The sequence below is a fragment of the Pan troglodytes genome, chromosome 8 (assembly GCF_028858775.2).
Source record: "Pan troglodytes isolate AG18354 chromosome 8, NHGRI_mPanTro3-v2.0_pri, whole genome shotgun sequence".
Lineage (NCBI taxonomy): Eukaryota > Metazoa > Chordata > Mammalia > Primates > Hominidae > Pan > Pan troglodytes.
In genome coordinates, this window is record NC_072406.2 from 123220194 (window position 1) to 123227478 (window position 7285).

Here is a 7285-nt window from a genome sequence, read left to right on the forward strand (position 1 = left end):
TCGATGCCGATGATCTTGTTGATTTTAGAAGCATTTCCAAGAAAAAGAGGAGGAACCAGTGCCCTGTAGAGTGGTGGGAGAAAAGAGGGGCAAGATCCTCCGTTGGAGGAATCTGCTCTGATTCAGCAGGAAGGCCGGGAGATGCTTGGTAGTTCCAGTTCATTGCAGGTTTACAAAATGCTTTTCCACCTTGATCTCTTTTGGTCAAAGTTCTGGGAGTTGGGTTGGGCAGAAGGCATGATCTGCCTCCTACAATTGAGGAAACAGAAAGGGCCAGAAAAAAAGCCCAGCGCCCCATGGAGCGGGAAGGGGCAGAACCGGGCTGCAACTGGAGCGGCGTAGTGACTGATGTGATGCGTCAGGGGTTCAGACAAACATGGGTGTGTATCAGGCTTTTCCATTTACTGGGTGAGTATCTGCACAGTCACTTCTCTTCTCTGAGCCTCAGTTTTCTCAGCTGTAAAATGGGGATGATATCCTCTCACAAGTTGGGTAGAATGTGATGATGGATGTGAAGTATGTAGTAAGTGCTCAATGTATGGTCCGTATTCATACTATCAAAACTATTTCTTGCTGCAGATTTCCCCTCTCTCTACGTATCTTGCCTAATCTTCACCTCTCTCTTTACCAGAGGGTCCCATCTGTTATCTCTTTCAACTTGCAGCCAAAGAAGCTTAAATACTATGTAAATAGTTTAAAAATTCAAGGCACAGACATGTCTGTTGTGTTCTGGATCTGCCAAGAGACATCCTTGCCATTTCTCTGCCACTTCTAGCTCCATGGGCCCCTGGGCTACTTTTCTGCCCATTTGTTTTCTCAGTTGTAGGAGGAAGATGATGCCTTCTGCCCACCCAAAATCCCAGAACTTTGGCCAAAAGAGATCAAGCTGGGAAAGCATTTTGCAAGCTGCAATGACTTGGAGATATGCGTGTCCTTTCAGCAGTGAAAGGGGATTAAGAGAAGCTGCCGCCGTGGGCCGGAGTCTGACCTGGCATCATCTGGACAATGGCTGGCATTTGTGGGGCTGTGAGTTTCTAAGAAGGAAATTACCTTGGCACCTTAGCAGTATTAAGCAATGGGCAGCTGTCTAGAGCCCCATCTGTAGGGGACACACACAAAAAAACCCACTGGAAATTTAATGTCACAGGCAATGTTTACCCAAGTGCTTTCAGGGAAAATTTGATGAAATGGGAAGATCCTTTTTGGATAAGCTGCGTGGGATACAGCATAGTCTCCCAGAGTGAGTGCCAAGAGCATAAGATGGTCCCTAAATAGGGTGGAGACAACCATCTGAGGAGCTTTCGGTTTGCTGGGTGTATTTGGGGCCAAAGCGGAATGGCTTGGGGAACCCCTTTGCCGCGGGATATGTGGGTCTCTGTATCATGAGTCCAGGCTGAGGCTGGAAAGCTGGAAAGGGAGGAAGGTGCAGTGAATATCAGGCATGTGACTGTCCTGCTATTAAGTCCTTTACCCAGACTGTCCCACCCCAGCCTGAGGTTGACGTGATAGGGGCGCATATATTAGGCAGATGCTGTGGGAACTCCCTGAATGATTGCCCAGCTCTGGGGTGGACCTGGTCATGCTTAGAGGAAAACAAACCCTGCCAGGCATTCAGGTGGCCCGGGAGGTGGGGGTGCTGGCAGTGAGTGTGTCTCACAAAGGCCACTGCCCTAGAGGCAAAGGCTGGTTGGAGGCTGGCCCAGTTCCTTCTGTTCCTAATCCTACAGAATCTCCTTGAAATTTCATGGGCCTCAGGGGTGACCTTGGATGAGGGATTGAACGCTCCATGGCAGAAGCTTCACTTGGTAGTGAAAACAGCAACCTCTCCACCACCCAGTACGAATGAGCCACAGCTCCAGGCCTCCTGCCATTCACATGGTCTAGGCAGATGGTCCAGCTAGTAGCTGTGCATGTGCTGAGCTCCTGCTGTGTGCCAACTACTCTGTTAGGTGGCTCCTCCTGTACCCAGTTTTTAATACTTCCAATAAGCTTGCAAAGTCAGTATTAGAATTCTCATTTTGTAGAGGAGGAAGCTGAGGCTGGGGTTAAGGATTCAGCCTCTAGGGGGTTGGGGACTCAGTCCTGGTCTAGAAGGACCCTCCCTCCCATGCATGTCTTCCAGTTCTAAAGTCCACACTGGATGAGATTTCCAGTGTCCTGCCCCGCTTGCTGGGTCCTTGTGGGTTTTCGTTGTGGGTCAGGGAACTTCAGGATTCACAGATGCCGGCTGACTTAGGGTCTGGGGAGCTGGGCTCCCACCCTATTAGGGACCAGCCATAGCTGCTGGGGCCTCCTACTTAGGTGAAGAGGAAGCAAATAGACAGTTGTTTGTGGGGCCCTGCACAGAAGGTGGAGGCGTGCTCAGGGGAATGGGGTGGGACTCCTTCTCCCTGCACCTTTCCAGCTTTTCTGGGCACTTGGTAGTGGGAACCCCAGGGACCAGTATTGCTTTTCTTCTGCTTTTTGGGGTGGAGCTGGGAGGTGTGAAAAGGAAATGGAGGCCCTGGGCAGAGGTCAAGCACAGAGGATCAAAAGACCAATGTGGTATTTGCTTGTCCCGTTTCCTTGCCAAAGGCCACCCCTGAAGCACAAAGCCCGGATCTTCAGAACTTGAGCCTTGCTGTCCTTCTGGAATTCTGGACTGAGACAGGGCAGGGGGCCATGGCCAGATGGATTCTTGCCTCGTTCTAGCCAGGGGAACAGCCGACTTTTTGGGCTGGACCAGGAATATGGCTGGCCCCTCACCCACTTTAGGAATCCTAATTGATGTCTTTTTTACATTGCACTTTGCAACTCCCTTCTCCTGCAGGTGAAAGGGGAAATTGGAAGGCAAAACCTGCGGTGGCAAGACCTTGAACATTTCTTATCATCTCCAAGTGCAGGGTGGAGAGAGTGACAGCTTTATGATGATTAACCTGTGGGTCTGCTGCGTTGGAAAAAAATTAATCTCGAGGCCCAAGACCCCCCCCCACCCCCGGTCACTTTTAAATGCTACTTTCTCAAGGCTATGAACTTGATTCTTCCCCTCCAACTCATTGTGTTTATTTTGAATAGTACTTCTTAGGAACTTTTACATTAAGCTTTACTAGCTGATGTTGCTTAGTTTGGACTAACGTCAATAATAGGCTTATTTCCCTGGTGTAATAATGGAAAATATGCTTCATTTCATGTGCCTCCTCGGCTAAATTGTGGTAGTAACATGGAGCTCTGTATTAGGAAGAATCTGGGGCCAAGACCAGACTCACCAGAAAGTAGTGCTGTGATTGATTAGCAATGCCTGTCATGGCCATGGGAGGCAGGAGTGGGGACACCTGTGCCATCCCCTATTTAGGAGATTAATTTCCCCACTCCTATCTGTCTAGTCTGTAGCAAACAGACCTTTAACATAAAAAGTCAATGCTCTTCTGCAAGGGTCCAATATGCTGTACCCAGTAGGGCACCTTATGCACTCCAGAATGGTCTTGCTTTTCACCCAGCTTTCGGAGTGAAAAAAAAATTTTTTTTTTGAGACAAAGTCTCACTCTATCGCCAGGCTGGAGTGCAGTGGCACAATCTCGGCTCACTGCACCCTTCTCCTCCCGGGTTCAAACGATTCTCTTGCCTCAGCCTCCTGAGTGGCTGGGACTACAGGCGCCCGCCACTATGCTCAGCTAATTTTTGTATTTTTGGTAGAGACGGGGTTTCACCATGTTGACCAAGATTGTCTTGATTTCTTGACCTCGTGATCCGCCCTCCTCGGCCTCCCAAAGTGCTGGGACTACAGGCATGAGCCACTGCACCCTGCCCAGAGTTAATTTTCTACAAAATAGATACCATCAGCTCCCTGCCACCTACAGCAACACACATAGCCCTTCAACACGTGGACCCAACTTTTCTCCCTGGCCTCATCAGCAATACTCCTGCACGTGCACCTTATAGTCCAGGTGTGTGGAATTTTTCTCATTGTGTTCGGAATTCACAGTGCTCTTTCCTACATACTTGCATTCTCATGTGTGTTCCCTTTGCCTGGAACATCTCTTCCTTTCTTCTTATCCTTTAAGATCCAGCTGGCCTCTTCCGCTGCGTGCGGGATCCTAGCGCAGGGGCAGCGCAAGTTCCAGGCGCCCAAGCCAGCTAAGAGGCAGCGGCGGCCTCTGAAAGGAACCGGGGCCGCAGGAAAGACGGTCGTGTTACAGCTCCCAAGAAGGCGTGCGTCGGTCAGCAGCAAAAGCTTAAGAAGAATCTAGAAGTCAGGATCTGGAAGAAGATCGAACATGCCGTGGTGATGAAAGCCAGCAACAGCCTGCCCAAGAAGCTGGCACTGCTGAAGGCCCCGACCAAGAAGAAAGGGGCGGCTGCTGCCACCTCCTCCAACAAGACACCTTCCTGAGGACTCTGGCCCCAGCACAGGCCAACACTGCAGCCCCCACCTCCATGACGGGACCTTACAGGTGATCCCACAGGCTGCATTGTCAGGAAGACGACCCTGTCCCCCAGCACTGGGTCTCACCTAGAACTTCATTGGGGGCCTGGCCCTTGGGCAGCAGATCCTAGGGTGCTGAGAACCCAGCAATGGCCGGGAAGATACAGTCACCAATCTCATCTGCCCCTGTCCCCCTTCCCAGGTCCTACCTTCACAGGTTCAACCCAGAGCAATAAACCTGGCTTTGTCATTTAAAAAAAAATCCAGCTAACATGTCAGTTCCTCCGTGAAGTCCTCTCTGATCCCTCCAGACAGATTAGTCCTTCCCTCCATCATCTGTATTCCCACAGCATTCTGTTCATTTTTCTGTCATAGCACAGGGACATATAGACAGACAACTAAAGACGCAGCAAGCTGTTTCCCATTAGACTGGCAGCCTCTGGAGGGCAGAGACCACCACGGGATGCCGCGGTGTAGCACTGCCCCTGGCTCCCAGAAGACGCTTGGTGAAGGATGACTGAAGCAATCAACGTGAGGATGAATGAACTCCAGGATGTGTTGTAAAGTGACTTGAATTTTGATTCCCATTTGTTCGAGCCTGCCAAGGCTTAAATCGCATTTGTTGGAATGCGAGGAAAGGAGGAAGAGTGGTGATTGAATGTGCTTGATAAAACTTCTCTAGTCTGTGTTTGGAATAAAAATGGGAAGCTTGAGATAAAACGGTGCTTGTTTCGGTGCTGAACAGGCTTCTCCAAGCAGGGCCTCGTGTCTAATCCTCCCCTAGAAGTGGGGAGGGTGGCACCAGGCTGGGCACTGTCCTGGGGTCAGTATAACGGGTGGCAGTGGGATGGAGGTGGGAGACACCGTTTCCCCGGTGGGAGGGCATGGACGGTTCCACAGAGGGGCAGCCAGAGCCCAACATGCAAGGGTGGGGTTTGTCGGGTGGGGCAGCTGTTCCAGGCAGTGAACAGCATGTGCAGGGCATGAGCTGTGTGCATTAACTTCCATCACACGCCAGGCACCGTGCTGAGCAGGGGGAGCATTCCCTGCTTCTTTCTAATCCAGATCCCCAGCTCCACCAAGCTGCATCCCAAAATGTAGTGTTCACTGGTCTGTTGATTTTACTTTTCTTGGGTAGCTAGTAGACATAATTTGTGTATCTGTGTGGAATATGGCATCTCTTGGAGGTGACTGGTGTTGTAGGCTTCCTACAGAGTTGGCTGTGACCCTGTCATCGTTCTCACACTTGGTGATATGGTTTGGCTCTGTGTCCTCACCCAAATCTCATCTTGAATTGTAATCCCCATGAGTCTAGGGAGGGACCCGGTGGGAGGTGATTGGATCATGGGGGCAGTTCCCCCATGCTGTTCACATGATAGTTAGGAAGTTCTCATGAGATCTGATGGTTTCATAAGGGACAGTTTCCCCTGCAAGCTCTCTCTCTCCTGCCACCTGCGTGCTCTCTCCCTCCTGCCGCCTTGTGAAGAAGGGATGATTGCTTCCCCTTCACCTTCTGCCATGATTATAAGTTTCCTGAGCCATGTAGAACTGTGAGTCGATTAAACCTCCTTTGTTTATGAATTACCCAGTCTCAGGTATGTCTTTATAGCAGTGTGAAAATGGACTAATACACTCAGCTTCTCTGGCTAACGGGAAAGGCAGGGAGGGAGGGTGACACTTGCAGAGCTGCCATTGCAGCCCACCATCCCTCCCATCTCATGACCAGAAAGGGCAGAACGTGAGAAGCAGAGCTGGGATTTGAAGGGAGTCTGTGGGCCCCCTGGGGCTGAGCATGTGTAGCGAGCAGAAAGAGTTTGGGCCACTTCGAGTGTCCCCAGACCCTTCCCCCATCTCTTCCCACAGAACTGAGCTGGTGACGCTGCCTCGCAGGGCCGAGGAAGGTCAGTGCATTCAATCTGGTCCCACAGAGTCTCCCCCAGGGGGCAGCAAGGATTTTACTTGGGGCTCTGCCATGGTCATTCTCTGCTGACCCTGACCAAGGCCACGTGGGGTGGCTGGCACCACGCCCTGGAGATTACCTGTCCTCCATGTGCTCAGAGCTCAGTAGAGAAACAAGATTAATACTGACAGGCAAATAATACAGTTTGGATACAATCTGAAGCTATTTGGGACAGAGGTACATCCTGTTCCTTACAGCACACCCCAGTTCAAACTAGCCACATTCAAGGGCTCAATAGTGGCATGTCCTTAGTGGCTATCATGTTGCGCAGCAAAGCCTCAAAGACTTAAACAAGTTATTTAGCCTTTCTGTGCCTCAGTTTCCTCATCTGATGGATGGGGACAATAAGAGTACCTACAGAGAATACACACATAGGGTTTAGCACAGCCCCAGGCTCAGGAAAACTTTGGTAAATGCTCATTCATTATATTGCTAGTGTTGAAGGCAGGATTGGGGGGTGTGCAGTTCTCCCACTTTGGGTTTGGCTTTGGGAAGCAACTTTCCTTCAACTTGGATCCTGTGTCCACCTCGGTATTAGCTCTTACTGCCCCTTAGTCTACTGGTCCATTCCTTCTGGCTTGCTAGGACTCCCAATACCTCCCTGGGCAACGAGCTGCTGGGCTATTATACTGGTGGGTGGAGGGGGAGATGTTTTCCAAAGGAGAGGACCACACCTCTGATCTCCTAGGGGACTACTTTGTCAGCTTGGTTTGTATCATGGGTATCTGGTTTATTAAATCCACGTGGCAGCTCATGACTCCTTTTAGCATGTTCAGGAGAAAGGCCAAAAGCCTAGGGCGGGGTGACCTGTATGGCATTTTGCCATTTGGCCGGTTTCTGTCATGTACAAATACAACAGTCCTTACTGGGCACTCCAGAAGTGGTGTTGTCCAGAGCAGAGGGGCCCAGCCTTGCTTCTTGCC

At 50.7% G+C, this 7285-nt stretch overlaps 1 pseudogene; it reads left to right on the forward strand.

Moving 5' to 3' along the window:
* Positions 1 to 296: 296 nt before the first annotated feature.
* On the forward strand, positions 297 to 5237 carry LOC107966737 (uncharacterized; annotated as a pseudogene).
* The last annotated feature ends 2048 nt before the right edge of the window (positions 5238 to 7285 follow it).